The following is a 16820-nucleotide window of genomic DNA, read 5'->3' as shown; positions in this document are numbered from 1 at the left end:
GAAGAAGATGAAATGCAGAAAGCAAAGAAGAGATGAAAATGCTACTTAGAAGTAAAGTCTTAAGCAGAAGTTTAAAGCAGAGATACTGAACCCATTGTGGAAAAATCACTTACTCCCGGCACAGTTTCTACGATGAAATGCATCTGTCTATATAGTAGAGCCATTCACAGGGGAGCAAGGGGAAGTCAAGCTTGCATTTGTTCAGTAGTCATGTTCTATACATGTTTGTTATCAGTGTTGACAGTACACTTAATATGAGGGACACTGTAATTACATGTATTATTTATAGAATTTCCACTGTGATTTTATTAATTTAAATCTTGTGTCTTCTCTCTTAGTTTCATTTCTCATCTTCTAAAAATGAATTATTCACATCAAGTCTTACCATTTTTCCTTTTTAAGTATTTATAATTTCAATACTTATCATAAGGTCTATAATATAATGAATATTAGGAAAAATTAGTGACAGCCAATTAGTTCATGAGATATAATTGGTAAGTGATCTGTAGCTCAGCTTTTTAAATCAAACTTTTTTCTGTGTAAATAAAACTGGGATATGTTTCCTGGTTTTGGTTTGGTTTTGTTTTTGCAAATCCCTTGTCTAAACATGATTTGGATGATGTAGGAAAAACATCTAAGTCCTTCTCCAAAGTCTGTACTCTTTCTTGGCAACTTTTCCTCCCTTATCTACTGTTTACTATCCAAAAGTCATTCATAAAAGTAAAAAAATTCACTTTGCACAAGTATTTCTCTTAGACAGAAAGCAATCTAATCATTCCTCCATCTTTAAACTTAAATTTACATCTATGATGTAACCTGATTTTTCTAGTGTCAGTGACCTCTGAAGAACAGTGATTTTTTTTTTTCTTTTAGATTCATCACAGCAGCCAAGTCAAATGTGTCCATGGAGTAGATAATCAATACATGATTTATCAATAATGTGTTTAGAGACACGGGGGCAAAAAGCAGAAGTTCATTTCTAAGGTCTCTCTGATTTCAGATTCCTAATGAGAATCTACTGTCCCTCCTGGCTTTTTTCACTAGGATTGAAATACCAAGTGCAAACTGAACATTCTGCTAAGAGTCTGAAGAGAAAATACATTACCATGATTGTAAAGGGAAACTGGAAGTGATTTTCTCCTGATTTGGGGGTTTAAACAAACAGGAAGCCCTGTTTAGGATTTGTCTTCATCATCTTTCATCATGAGTCAGCCTGACATCCTGATGAACAAATGTGGTACTGCTTTCAGATACTCAACCACATTGGACAGAAATGTCAACCTAACAATCTCCAACTTTAAACTCGGCAACTATTTCTAAACACCACATCTCTATCAGACTACAACCCTCTAAATAAAATTATGTTTCTTGGTTTCTATAAGCACTAGACAGAAAGTAGGTCTTTCTTGGTATCTAACCCCATGGATAATGGTTGATATTCTTTTCTCCTCTAAGGATCAAGAAAGGATGAGGGATAAACAATATAACAGAGAGTAATAAATAGCAGGCACGAAACTCTTAAACTGTTTTCTGGTCAGCATTAGTTAAGTTTTCTGTTGGATGTTGGAAAAATATTAATTATGAAATGAACCTTTAAAGATTTTCTGTTATATGTGTCTTATAGTCATTCCAGGATAAAAAGTACATAATAACTCACAATTTTCCCTAATTTGTACATCTAATATATACATATACACACACATGTATATATATATATATATATATATATATATATATATATATATATAATCAACCTCAAACTTTAAATTTCATCAAAGTATTTAGTTTGAACTACTGTTTCTGAAAGAATACTGCAATTTTTCAGGAGAAAATAAAATTTAAGAATTTTTAATTATAATAGATCAGTTTCTATAAACAGCTCAAGACAAAATGATGATTCTCCTACATACCCAAAGAAACTAATGTCAAAACTTTAGTCCAATGATGGATTTATATAAGACTAATAAAAATAACATCTGCAATTTAAACCTATCCTGATTCAATTGTATTCTAGAAGCCATTGCTTAATTTGAAGCCCGAGGGAAGACCATGCAAGCAACTTGCTCATCACAAACCCTGCAAATGTGACACAAGTCTGCAGCTCACTCCCCAGTTACCAGTCTGTGACAGCCACCATTCCCTCTTTTGCACATGCTCAAAACTACATACTTAAAATTCTAAATCAAAATTTAAAATTTTAAATCAAAAGAAACAAAATAGTAGGAAAATTAACTTGAACAAAGACATATACTTTGTTTTCTGTCTAAGAAAGTAAAATATGCATTTGTTAAGAAACATCTGAATGAATGTCCTTGGAATGATGCCAGCCCTCCAAAAACAATCAGAGGCTCATCACCATGGGTGGTAGGATGCTAGCTTTCCCACAGGAAGCAAGTCAGGTAATTGCCTGTTTGTTTTCGTACTGAGAGGCATTTATTATATGCCTACAGGTTTCTTCTCTGAGAAAATCTGCTGTGTGGCCCAGTTTGTTTCAGGCAATTCAGAGGCATTTGTCTCATAATTTCAAAAGTCCATCATCTTAATAAGATCTTATTACAACACAAGAAAAAAGTCTATAAATAATGCAAAGGTACGGATTTCAACTTAGAAAATATAGTCATGTCTAGAGTAAGACTGCAAATCAGAGGGGGTCTAGATCACCTGACCAGTTAACTTGTCTGGAAGAAGCTCCAGGATCAAGGCCACTATTAGGCAAAGCCATGAAAGGAGGTAAGGATTACCTCACCACTGCTCCATCCCCAAAGATCCCAGTGAGGTCATTTTAAAGAGTTCCACAAATAACTCTGGCTGGCATACACTGCACTGTGTGCCATACTGTGTGGTGGGAATAGGGAAAGGAATGATAGGTGGTCCTGCTATGGTTAAATTTAATCCAACAGAGAGCACAGACCCATTACACTACATTGCAAAGAAATACACAATAATAGGACTATACCCAGTGCACCATCGAGGGACACTTGGCCCAAGAAGAAGGGAAAAGCTATCACAGAAGGCTTCCCAGAGGAGATAATCCATCAGCTGGGCACCAAAGGACAGGTAGGGGGAGGTTTGGAGTCAGCAAAGTGAAGATGGGCTGAGGAACATTACAAAAGAGCGTAAGCAAAAATACACTCAAAAGCAGGATGGGATGTGCCAGGAACTGCAAGTCATTCATAATTAAAGTGAAAAGCTGCAGCTACAGGGACCCTGGCCTACAGAACTTGTGTGCCATGTTTAGAATCCCTGTCGTTATCCAGCAGAAAACAAAAACTTCCTCCAGAAACCTCACTGTCCCTTGTCACACAGGTCATGGGAAGAAGAGAAGAATCAGTTTGGTCTTTCTCCTCCTGCTACCACCCCTGAGTTAATGTTAATTCCCTTCCCTATATAGCCTTTTTGGATAGAACATAGGGTGCTGAGGGCACAGAATGCAAGGGTAGTAAGCTTCATAAAGAACCAATATTGGAAGAAATATACACTATAGTATATAGCAAGGGGAAAATATAAATGACTAGAAACCAGAGAAGGAAGACCAAGCAGGAGTGGGCACAGTGTAGAGGTGTGAGCAAAAGTATGTAAGAATGAGATGGTGAATACTAGGAACACATAGCAGAATGTGAGACTTGCTGGAAGAGAGTATAGCTAGATTCATTTCACATATAAAATGTTTTGATGCTGTTATAGTTTGGATATTAAGTGTCTCCCAAAAGGCTCATGTGTTGAAAGTTTTAGGAGCTAACTTAGTCACAGACAGTTAGGGACAAAGGAGTGATTGAAGTCAGCAAGATGCTATGCAAGAGAACAGAGATAGCCCAGACAGCCCTGCCAGTGTACATGTGGGCTCAGGATAAGGAAGGAATAAGGGACCTATCAGAAAGCTATCTCCAGGGACTTGCAAAGTCTACCCCAAAAGCATGCCAACAACTAGATAAAAATTCTTAAACAGTATAGTTGCCACGGCTCAGTCTTTCTGAGTCCCACCCATTAAGGTGTGCTTTCTTCACCCAGTAAACTTCTTTCTCACTTGCCATTCACCCATTGTCCAGGCTTCTCATTCTTTGACTGACCCTGGACAGGAACACCACAAACTCAAAACCAGTGTCAAAAGCTTGGCCCCACCTGGCAGTGCTATTAAGAAGTAATTGGATCATTTGGGTAGTGACCTAATCAGTGGATTACTCCATTGATGATTTCATAGCTGAGTGAGGCCCAATTGGAGGAAATAGGTCATGAAGGGCATGCCTTTGAAGGGTAGATATTGTACCTGGACCCTTCCTCTCCCTCTCTCTCTCTGCATCATGACACCCACGAAGCAAGCAGCTTTCTTCCACCATGATGTTTCTGCCTCACCATGGGCCTAAAATCAATGGAGCCAACTGACCATGGTCTGAAACCTCTGAAGCTGTGAGCCAAAATAAATCTTTCCTCCTTTAAGTTGATTTCCTCAGGTATTTTGTTATAGCTACAAAAAGTAATTAACAGAAATGCTTACATAAGGTGTTTGTATAAATATTATATTCATATACAAAATAAATTAACCAGAAGAGGAAAACAAATTTGGAAAAATTAAGGGAAGAGCTGACCTGAGAAAAAACAACCCATAAGAAAAAAGGAAGTGAAAAGAAATAGAAACAAGTATGACAGTCAACAATCAGAGAATGCTTACTACGTGCTGCTGTAAGTAGTCAAAGGCCTTAATTGCATCTCATTTAATTCTCAACAGTCCTATTATTTCGACATTTTATAAACAGAGAAACTGAGGCTTAGAACGACTGAATAGTTGCCTTGCTAAACTGACACAGGACTGGAATTGGAATTCAGACCCCCTAAGAAGGAACAGATGGCTGTATTACAGGGAGTAACTCCAAGACAATGCCTTTAGTGAACCCATACAACTAAAAAGAAAGACTTGAATGATGTGAATGTCATAAGCAAAGGAAAATTTAATTTAATTCTCCAGAACATCTGTTGAAAAAAATGCCATCCATCCTCTCTTCCATCGTACTTCAAGTATAGAACAATTGTGAGGCCTAAGTAATTTGCTACTACCAACAAAGTATCTTGATTTGTAAATGGAAATTCTGTAGAGGGAAAAACATGCCATGCATCTGTAAAGAAGCTATAAACAATATTCCAGACCATGCATGCATATTGTTCTGCCTGAAAAAGAATACCACCATGAGTGTATTAAAGTTCTCACAGAATAAGAGGAAAAATCACTGTGGAAAAGGGCTCTTGTCAGCAAAATAAATGTTTTAATTAGCAGTGTTTTTCAATTAGATAAATAAAGAACAGCTAATGACTGACCAGGAGTTTATTTATTCAACACTTTTTGGGTCAGAACCAAACTTCTAGAGCAGGATGGTTCTAAGTGTTTGCTCATATTTGGGCAGAAGTAATCTGGCTATTGATCTGATTGTTCTATAAAAAGACAGTCTTGAATATTGTTTTATTACATAAACTACAGCTTAATCCAAAGTATAATAACATTAGCTTCAAGAAGATAGTTCATAAAATCATCATTTTTAGATATCTAATGTTTATGTTAATCTTCTTAAAGAATAATGTCTTTATTATCTTTTTAATGCTTGCTGGTACATGATGACATCTTTAAATTATTTATGCATACTTGCATTCTGAACATCTTAAAACTCCTTCTGTGAACAAATCTTAGTTGAATGTTTAATAGGTCAATGAACCTAGAGAATGTTTCAGTGATAAATGAAATGGGAGATGTAAATCAAGCTCAATACAATTTAGTCAGTACCCCTTTTTAATCTAACTCTACTGCGTGAGGGACACCTGCAGCCCTTTTTTGCTCTGGCTATTTTGGAGATAGGGTCTCACTTTTTTGCCCAGGCCACCTGGACTGTGATCCTCCTAGTTTGTGCTTCCCACCCATGGCTGAGAGGACAGGTGCTTATGCCACCACACCTAGCTATTGGTTGAGATGATTCCCGGCCTGCCCCTTCCACTGGCCTTAAACTGTGATCCTCCCAATCTCAGCCTTCCAAGTAGTTAGGATTACAGACATGAGCCACTGGCGCCTGGATAAAGCATAAATTTTTAAATAAACTAGCAAGTCAAAATTTCATAATACTTACCTCTAAGAAAAATTTTTGGGTTTTTTTGTTGTTGTTGTTGTTTTTTACCTTGACTATATAAAGAAACCCAGCCCACAGATTAAGATTTCTATTTCTGTGACAGTGGTGAATATTATGCCTGACATTTTTACTTTTTCTTTCTAAATTCAGCAAAGTTCTAAGTGTTCTTGTGGAGGCAGAAAACCAACAACAGAAATTATTTGCTTTTTTTAAGTCAAAATGTTACTTCCACAAGTCATACTTTCCACAGTGAAAGCATAGCCACTTACTGACAAGCTCTGCCCCAGCTAAAATGACACAATCATTTCAACCCACTGCATTTAAAATTGAAATGTCTCTCTTTTCTTTCAGAAATAAAGAACCACCCTATGATTAAAACTTCCCAAACTTCCCACAGTTGCTTTTAAAGTGCTTGAATTAAAAAAAATTTCTATTTTTATCAGAAATTGCCCTTACCACAAATACACTGTGACTAGCTCTATGAGCAACTGGCTACTTGAATGACTTACAACAGTGGACTTCTCCTGTGCTCCTCTCCTCCATCCATGAGTACGAGTAACTCTGAGGATTTCCTATCTTTTCACTCCCTCCTCCCATACACTTATTCCTTTTCCCCTTTCCTGCTGTGGCTTCCCACAAGTGACAGAACTGCACAAAATGTCCTCTCAATCCTGCTCTAATTGCCATAGAAAACTGAATTTTTAGATGAGATGATGTTTAAACAACATTATCTACTCTTTTCAAAAAAGAATATCTTAGAATTGTTGCTGGAATCATTGTATATCCACTTCTACTGCCTTTATTAGGCAGGGAGAGAACTTCATGGAATTGACCCCAAGTTTGCCCTCTGGAGGGCAAGGCTACCTAGTTCTCACCCAGGAAATGGGACTGAAACCCTGCAACACGGAAAAAACAAAGGGCAGAGGAAGTGGGAGGGTCAGGAAGAGAGGAAGGCTGTCAGGCTTCTTGGAGTCTCCACATTGCCAAAGAAGGATTTTCTTGATATTTTGAGAGCCAGTTAACTAGAAGAATCAAAAAGCATAAAATTTACTGACATGAAATAAAGAAGGACCACAATTCGAAGCAACTAGGGTACAAATTGGCAGTCTGTTTTGGAATCAGGATCTGCCTAATAATAGCTAAGTGTTTATTTTTATAGCCCTAGGGGAAGTCACTGAGAAATAAAAATTCCCAGGAATCAGATTTAAACCTTGTTCACTGAAAGTGAACAACTATGTGTTCTCAGGGACTTGGATGAGATCAGAGCTTCTCTTTGGTTTATTTCCATTCTAATTCCAAGAGTCTCAGTAATCCTTGCCCCTCTCCTTCAGGTAAAACTGTGGTATGTGTAGCTCAGATTAATTGAAACCACTGATGATGGCTTTGCCACATTAGCAAATGGTAGCCACATTCAAAGTTCACTCAGCGAACATTTGCTGAGCACCTAATGCTGAGCTCTGAGCTAAGGAAGTAAAGAGGCATAAAATATAGCTCCTAACCTTTAAGGTCACAGTAAAGGAACCTATATTTAAACAATGGTCTGAAACAAAATGTGAGAAGCATTTAGAATTGTTGGTAATGAACTGTGGATGAACAAAACAGGGAAGTTTAAATAAGACAAAGAGAAAGAAAGAAACATTCCAGGAAAACATCACAGGAAGGTGACCTTTGAGGAGCCTCCAGTGCAGTAGCCAAACTTCTGGGAATGAAGGTAAGAGCCAGAGTTCAAAGAGTCAAATTCAAGGAGTAAAGTATGCTCTGTTGAGGGGTTCATACTTTATCATCTAAGCATTAGGAAGAACTTTTAAGAGTCTAAAGAATTTTAAATAAATGAATATATATATGTATACTCACATATATGTATTATCTCAGTAACATAAATATAAAAATCCCCAACAAAATATAGACAATCAAATATGGCAGTGTTTAAAGGGAAACATACACAATCAAGTAGGATTCATCCTAAATGTGCAAGATTGGCTCAACATTTTAAGATCAATTAACATAAACCATCATACATACAGACTAAAAAAGAAAGAAAAAAATCACATGATCTTATCAGTAGAAGCCAAAAAAGCATTTGACAAAATCCACTTTTCATTTACAATTAGAAAAAATACCTCTCAACAAAGTAGGAATAGATGAAAAGTTCCTCAACTTGATAAAAAAAAAAAAAAACTACAAGAAGTCTATACTTAATGGTAAGATACTAAAACCTTTGTCACTAAAATCAGAAATAAGTATTTCTTCTTCCTCAACTCCTTGTCAACTCTGTATTGAAATTTGTCGCTAATACAGTAAGACAAGTGTAGGAAATAAAAGGTAATACTGATTGAGAAGGAAAAAAGTATTCTTTTTTATTTCCAGATGACATAATCATATATATAGAAAATCTAAAAGAATAGACAAAAAAAAATTCCTGGAACTAATAAGTAATATAGCAAGGTTACAGAATATGACATTAATATACAATGGCCAATAATTTCCTTCTGCACTAGCAATGAGCAAGTAGAATTTGTAATTTAAAAACATGATACCATTTATATTAGCACCTCAAAAAATTAATACCTATGTATAAATCTAACAAAATATGTACTATACCTCTTTGAGGAAAACTACAAAATTCTGAGGAAAGAAATCAAAAACTAAATAAGGACATAGATCTTCTATGTTCATGAAGAGGAAGAGTCAATGTACTATAGATGTCAGTTCTCCCCACACTGATCTATTGAGCAAACAAAACTACAATCTTACAAACACAATCAGCAACTTATTTTGTGGATATGGAAAAACTGATTTCAAATTTTAGGTGGAAAGACAAAAGACCCAGAATAACCAATTCAATATTGAAACAGAAGAACAAAGTGAGGAGGCTGATACTATGTGGTTTTAAGAACTGCAGAGATGGAGACAGTGTGAAAGAGCAGACAGATTCATGGAGCAGACAAGGGAGCACAGAGTAGAGCCACAGATAGGCAGATGCACATATGTCCATGTTCAGCTGGTCTTTGGCAAGGGTGTACAGGCAGTACCTTAGAGAAAAGACAGATTTTTTTTAATAAATGGTACAGAAATGGCCAATCATATGAAAAAATGAATCTAGACAGAGGCCTCACGCCTTCATAAAAACTTAACTCTAAATGAACCACAGGCACAAATATGAAATGTGAAACCGTAAACTAGAAGACAGCATGAAGAAAATCCAGATGACTTTGGATATGGCAATATTATTTTAGATATGACACCAAAAGAAAGAATTGACAGACTTCATTAAAATTAAAACTTCAGCTCAGCAAAAGACACTGTCAAGAGTATGAGATGACAAGCCATGGAGTGGGAGAAAGCATTTGCAAAATATGTATCTTGCATATATAGCAAATCTTTAAAACTCAACAATAACAAAACAAACAACTTAGGCCAGGTATGTTAGGGCATTTTTATAATCCCAGCTACTCAGGAGGCAGAGATTAGGAGGATCGTGGTTCTAGGGCAGTCCAGGCAACAGTTAGTGAAACTCCTATTTCAACAAATAAACTGGGCGTGGTGATACATGCCTGTGATCCCCGTGCAGGTCATCGGTGGAATGGTATCAGGCTGGTAGATACAGGATGTTGCTAATGTAGGAGGCTGTGTGTGGGAACAGGGAGGAATGGGAAATCTCTACCTTCTGTTGTTTTGCTAAGAAGTGAAAACTGCTCAAATAAGTGAAGTCTATTTTCAAAAGTAAACAGTAAACATTCACGTTTACTAGCTAGCTGAGGTTTTATCTACAGGCACCAATCTCTGAGCCTAATAAAGTATTCTGGACTTACTTTCCACAGAATGTGATCTGAATCCAGACCTAAGAAAGAAACTCTTCTGTCCCTTCAGGTCTGACCTTCACCCTCTAAAATTTGGTCTCAGGAATCCTTCACTGTGAAGAAATATCTGACATAAACAACTTAAAGGGAGGAACTTTTATTTTGGCCCACTGTTTTAGGAGTTTCTGTTCATAGTTCTTGGCTCCACTGCTTCTGAGCCCATAGTAAAGCAGAGTATCATGGCAGCAGAGCAGGTGACAGAGGCTACTTGTCTCCAGGTGGATAGGAAACAGGGAGGGCAGTCACAAGCCTAGGCCAGCCATAACTCCCAAGAACACACTCCCTGCTCCCTACTGCCTCCCACCAGGCCCCCTTCCACAGTTTCACCACCTTCCAGTGGTTTATTCAGTGTGGTATCTACCAATGCATTAATCCATTCGTGCAGGCAGAGGTCACAAGACCCAACCACTTCCCAAAACCCATCAGCTGACAACCAAGTCCCTAACTCATGAGATTAAATCTGCCCACAAGGGGAAACTCAAACCAAGTCAAACCATAACATCTACCGAATTTATCTTGAGGCAAATAGCTATAAATACTCTAAACACAACGAGGTTTTAAAAGGTATTTTATCCCCCTGTGTCTTGTGTATTGCTAAATTGAGAACTTGTTTAGTTTTAAGAATCGAGTAGAAAACATCTTCCAGGTTTCAGTCCATGAGATAAACAATGCATTTGTGTCCTCTCATTAAATGCAACCAGTACTTACTATGTGCAAACCACAGTACTGGAAACTGGGACTTTAAAAAATAAGACAGTTTTTGATCTGATTTTAATTGTAGTGTTGGAGAAGGCAGAATGAGAAGTCAAAAAGGAGAAAAGTTTAAAGTAGCATTTGAGCTTATCTCTCTCTAGTTTGAGCTATATTTCTTTGTCTCTTTGGGAAAAGAGTATAAAAAAGTCACCTAAGTAAGTTTACAATTAATGATTTAGGGGTTTCTTACATGAGGCCCTGTAAGCCAAATCAAACAAGAGGAAGTCAAGTCCTGGAACCATCCCTCTAATGAATTTTCTCCCCAAAGTACTGGCTGAAAAAAAGCAAATATGTTGTCCTAGAATCTGTAACCTGGGGTAAGGACACAAAACTAAGGGTGTCTAAGACAGGAAATGTGCTTATCTTCCCATTAGAAGCACACTTCAAAGGATTAGGCACATACTTCAAAGGCTGTTTACCAGTCTGTCTCTCTCATGCCTTGGTCCAGTAGCCAGTAACAACACCCCATTAGCACCTCATTAGCTAGGCTCAAGAATTCTGGAAGACAGTCCTGGCCCCAAGAAACACCCTCAGACCTAAACTAAGAGGATTTCTCCACTTCTCTTACCATGTTTCCATGTAATCCAAGGGTCAATCATCCCCTAAAACAAAATGCATCTGCGTTCTGAGTTGGTGTCACCTAGATAAACAGAGCAAGGTAGAACAAATTTTAACATCCAAGAATCACATATTCAAAACTTCCTTTAAAAATACAGCAAAACAGTCATCAGGTCTAAGAGCACTTTGGCAATACATGTCTCCAAAATCAGAAAATAAAACTTTTCCCTCAATCTTTATAGTAACCTCTTGGTTCCTTCTGCTTTCTGCTTTTAGAATTCCTGTTGCTGGTACATCATGTAATCCAGTAATTCATGCTACTACATCCGGCACATGGCAGGAACTGAAATTCTCTCACCACAGTTCCTCACACCAGGTAAAACCAGCTTCCTGAAGAGATCCATTATCTGAATAGTATCTGCTTCCCCAGCATCCTGCAAGACAGCCCAACTCACCCTGCAAACTCTTCCATTTGCATTTCCCATAGTACTCATCAGGCCAGCACTCAAACACCAACCTAAAAAGATAACCTGTATAGCTGCCAAATAATTAAGATATTTAGAAACTTCATCAGTGTTATTTGAATATTAAAGGAAGGTCAAGAATTCAAACACTGGGACAGAAAAGTGAGACTTTTGATGCTGTTTTGTTCTAGAGTACATTATACTAGTTACTCTAAGTACCTAGACAGAAAACTGAGATGACAAATGTTCCTTTAAAGTAATTATGCATTTCTGATGAGAACCAGATCAGATCAAGTTATCCATACAATATAGAGCAATGATTCCATTTGGAAATTCCATCTCACAAAGAATGAAAGTAAAAACTTTTTATTTGATGTGCTGTGTTGTACACATTGGTAAAATAAATTCCAGACCAATTGTATAATCCAACACTAATAACTGGACAATTCACTGACTATGCAAATTCCATTTTGTTGCCAAAGATCTAATGAATGAATAAATGAAAATATATGCCTATAAAGTTTAAGTATAAACAGGAAGTCGTAATAAAACATGATTCTTCTTAGTCTTCATTTCAGATACCACCACCAATTTCTTCATCAAAGGCTCCATTCATAAACCTATATATATTTTTATTCAGTTGGAGCATATTATATACATTGCTCTAAATCCTGCTTTTTAAGAATATATTTTGATGAATCTTTCTATCTGCACATAAAATGGCTGGCTCTGTATCCTCCTTTTAATGGTCACACAATATTCTACAGTGTAAACTTACACAGTTGGTTCCAGTTCAGTAAGCGAGGTGGGAAAGTTTCTTTTCTTTTTTTTAGGATTTGGTTTCAATGTGGTCATTTTGTAAAACTCAGTTGGAAGTCTTTCTTGATTCATTTCTAGAACACTGTGTATGCCGCTTGGTGTCCATTCTCAAGGTTTGGAAAAGTCACATTTAAAATACCATGAATTTGACACGCTCCTTTTTTTAAGGGTCAGCACTTTCACAATTTCTGCTTTCATTTTTTCTTGGTAATTTTTTTGAGTATTCCCTGACAACAGAGATCAATTTTGATCAGTGTACTTTTCTGAAAAATCATCCATGCATCCAGGTTTTCAAATAAATTTGTGAAATAAATTCTTGAACATTTCTTCTAATCCTCTCTGATTCTGGTTATTTTTCTCTTGTTTGTAATGTTGTATACTATCTTCTTCTTTTTAAGATTATCAGCTGGTGATTTATCTATGTTACTGTGGTTTTATTTACTTAGTAGTTCTACTACAATCTATTAATTTTTGCTGTTGTCTTTACCTCTGCTATCTTAAAGATAACTTTTTGGTCTTTTCCTAATTCCCTATGTTAAAAGATCATTTCTTGGCCACAGACAAGCGTTTTCTCCTGACATGGCACTACCTGTGTAACATAAGTTTGTATTTGCAATGTTTTATAATACTATTGTTTTCCATATGCTCCACAATGTCCCATCTGATTTTCTTCTTTTACCTAAAAATTGTTTTGATTGTTATTGTTAATTCTACATGGCTGGGAATTTGTCGTTTTTCACACTGAATTTCTAGTTTTATCGTGTTGTGATCTATTACTATATTCTTTCTAGTTTATAGAACTTATTGTAACTTCTTTTGTGTCCAGATATATATTATCATTTTTAATATTCCAAATGCATTAAAAATAGGACTCTCTTCTGTGACTTCAAACCAAGAAGTCTGTTAAATACTTGCTTAGATTTCATCGTTTTCAAAAAGGATACATGGATATTTTTTTCCCTTTATCTTTCGCACCTGAAATATCTGTCTGTGTCCTTTATATTTAAACAGTTTGCTTTGGTCCAAAGTCACCACATTCTCTGGTAAGAGTTTTCTTCCTTCACAACTTCTTTTAGCCATTGTTTTCTTCTATGACCTTTCATTAAAGAAAAACTACTGCTGTCTTTGGCGAAGTTGGTTTTGTGTTTATACAGCAGCAGCATCAGGACCCCTGTATCAGCTGTTAAGCATTGGCAACAACAAACAGTGGCAGCCTTCAATATCCACTTCTTCAGTATCAACTTCTTGACATAGTAATCCTTCAGTGTCACCACCTTGTTCATCATCATCGCTGAACAGGCCAGAGATTGTCCAGGCATGCAGAACCATGTCCTTTGTCACTGTGTTCGAAGCATTGCAATAATATACTGACATCTTTCAAGCTAAACTCCTTTTGAAAACTTTCCACGTCCATGTCTTTGTTCACAATGCTGTTCGAGAAAGCGTTTTATATTTGCTGTTCATTGATCTAAGAATACCCTGCTCACATGTCTGAATTAATGAAGTCACATTTGGGACAAAGTATATAGCATAAACATCATTTTTATAAGAACTTCAGCTGAAGGATGAGCAGAACGGTTGCCTAGTAACAACAAAATCTTCCAGTCATTACACAGGCTGCACAGTGGAGAGCAGGAGCTACTCTTCACAAAATGTGAAGTCAATCAGAAAAGCTATCTCTGGTGATCCATGTCTTTTGCTAGCATAACAATAGAGGTCAGAAATTCACTCCTTTAAAACAGTGAGATGGGAGCGTTTGCATATCACAACACATTTACACTTATTTGTGCCTGCTGTGTTAGCACTTCCCAGTAGAGCTGCGCTATCCTTGACATCCTTAATTTCTATAGGAGCGGTCTCACCAGCTGTAGCCAGTATCTTTCTGGAGTGCTAACACTAGAGTATAGACTTGTTCTGGCATCAGAGTTTCCTCAGCAATGACCTTCGAGAAGTAGTCAATGAATTTCCCCACTGCTTTGTACTCAGCAAATGCTTGACCACCACAAGTCTTTCAAAATTGAATGACATGTCTTTTCTTACATTTCTGCACCCAGGTCCTTGAATATTCACAGCTCCCTTCAATTTCCACTTGCTTCATATCAGCATATCATCATGGTTTTTGTTCGCTGTAGCACGGATGGATCCATTTTCTCAATACACAACCAAGATCTTCACTGTTAGCCTAATGCAGTGTCTTTCTATTTCTTATTAACTTCTGTTTATCACTTTCAGCACAGAATTTTAATGGTTTACACTGTTTTCTCGTGTCATATACGGTAGTCATTCCCACACTGTACTCTTATGTAAGATCTACACTACACTGCTGTCCAGTTTCTCCAACAATTTGGCTTTTGGGGTTAGAGATAAACTGAAGTGAATCCTGTTTTTCTTCCCATTGTTACCCCTAAAAGGGTATCTCCGGCATTTTTGACATTTTCAACAGTATCTTGATACCACAGACCAGAGAATAAGCAAAAAGTCTGCACACATGCCTTGGCCCCATGTGTGCCTTCGTGGGGAACCTGCCATTTGCACGTCTGGTATACACGTGTGCTTGCATAGCAGGGTCTGCGTGTGTGCAGCAAAGATAACACCACAGCTAACAGGAGCTGGGAGGATCTTTCTCCCTTGGGGACACTGAATAATCCGTGTCCCCTGCTCTCAAGTACTGACTGACTGACCCACCACATGAGACCAAGTGCAGAATTTTCCATTTGTGATGGGTTAGATTTTGGAGTATTTGGGGGGTTTGGGTTTCAGATGTCAGTAAGATGAAAGTGAAGCAACAAAGGCTTCACTCCTTCATCACTGAACTGAGCAACCTCTCCATTGACTCAGAAGGTAGTTTCAAATACTTCCCCAATTTTTGTGCCACAGATGAGACACTGTTAATGTTACTCCACACTGTTAATGTGTTCCCCATCACTTTAAATCTAAATTAAAAAAACATGAAATCATGTGCTGACTTGCAGCATTTGCAGATTTTCATGGTATAAGCGCTCTCACCATGGCTGATTTAAAGTCACCAACATGATATCATGGACTACAGGATCAGCAAGAGAAGCACACATTTATATAATATTTCATGAGACAGATACAGTCAGTAAGAATAGCCTCAAAGCACAGACACAATAACTGACAAGTGAGGCTTTAAGAGGATTTATTGCTTTTAGTGTAATTTATTCTAAGTTTGTAATGTAATTTGTTAATGCTGGCTATCCTAACAATTGACTTGCAGTCTTTCAAAACTGTCCAGATGGGTTCTAGAGAGCAGGTGCCAGCCAGCGCAAACATGCAACGTGTGTCTTCAGCTGCCTGTGGTTCCCTAAAGGATCTGTGGACCTCCTATTTTCTCTCTTCCTAGTGTCAGCATGCTTGTGAGAGGATCATGTCTGAGCAATTCTGTGGTTACCCCCGGAGCCCGCTCCTCCATGCCATGTCAGAGATTGAGGACCCCATGAGGGTCTTCTCAGTGTGGTCTAACTTCACCATTTGGGGCACCTATACTTTGTTGTCATGATTCACACACGTGGGAGTGCCCAGTTTCACTGAAGATGGTCTTTCTCACCTGTGTGTCACCATTGTTGATGGTGGTGTTGGTTATTTTAAGGACCAAACTGGAATGCAAACACATTTCCTCTGCTACTTTTAGTAAAAAAAATCTGCACTTCATCTTAAATTTAAACAAATTCACATTTTTCATTTGAGAGTCAAGTGGCTCATTACATGCAATGCCCTTAAGACACACAAGTTAAATGAGATCCCATAAGAAAATGAAGTATGGCAGTGCCAAAATAAATGTCCTTCACAAATAAGAGTTCTGAGTATGTAAAGAGAATCACCACAGTGAGAAAAATATCAGAATAAGAGGACGTTTGCTGATCTTGTAGAAATCTTTCAAGAGCTACATCTTTTTTAATCCTCAGCTGAAAACTATTACTGCTCAACGATATGAAAGGCAATAGTATTCAAATGTGTTTCCCATATAAGGGGAAGAGATAATTGTGAGGGAGGAAAAAACAAGGACATTGACTTGCAAACACATTCCAAACTGGAGGAGTACGTGGTAGTGTGATATTTATTCCCCATTTGTGGAATGGTTACAAGTCCAAAAAAAAAAAGTCTACATCATCATATCTTTCCTGCAGTCTTCTATTTACTGAAAGGAAAAAATGTCCTTCACTATAGAGGACCAGAGAGAAAACAGAGGAATAGGATTTTTTTAATATACAGATTTGTTTCAGAACACTTGAAGATATATC

At 37.3% G+C, this 16820-nt stretch overlaps 1 long non-coding RNA gene across 2 annotated transcripts in view; it reads right to left on the bottom strand.

The window, feature by feature from the left end:
* Positions 1–16820, bottom strand: part of LOC141410898 (uncharacterized) — a 116535-nt gene that overhangs the window by 58195 nt on the left and 41520 nt on the right. The window contains exons 1-2 of one of the 2 annotated variants that reach the window (XR_012435703.1): positions 11522–14011; positions 11286–11357 (exon numbers count right to left, since the gene is read on the bottom strand). This is a non-coding gene — a long non-coding RNA (uncharacterized lncRNA). Of the gene's footprint in view, positions 1–11285; positions 11358–11521; positions 14012–16820 lie in introns of those variants that run through there. The other variant, XR_012435704.1, reaches the window with a different exon arrangement.

The sequence above is a fragment of the Castor canadensis genome, chromosome 9 (assembly GCF_047511655.1).
Source record: "Castor canadensis chromosome 9, mCasCan1.hap1v2, whole genome shotgun sequence".
NCBI lineage: Eukaryota > Metazoa > Chordata > Mammalia > Rodentia > Castoridae > Castor > Castor canadensis.
This window is presented reverse-complemented; position numbering and strand designations above follow the sequence as displayed.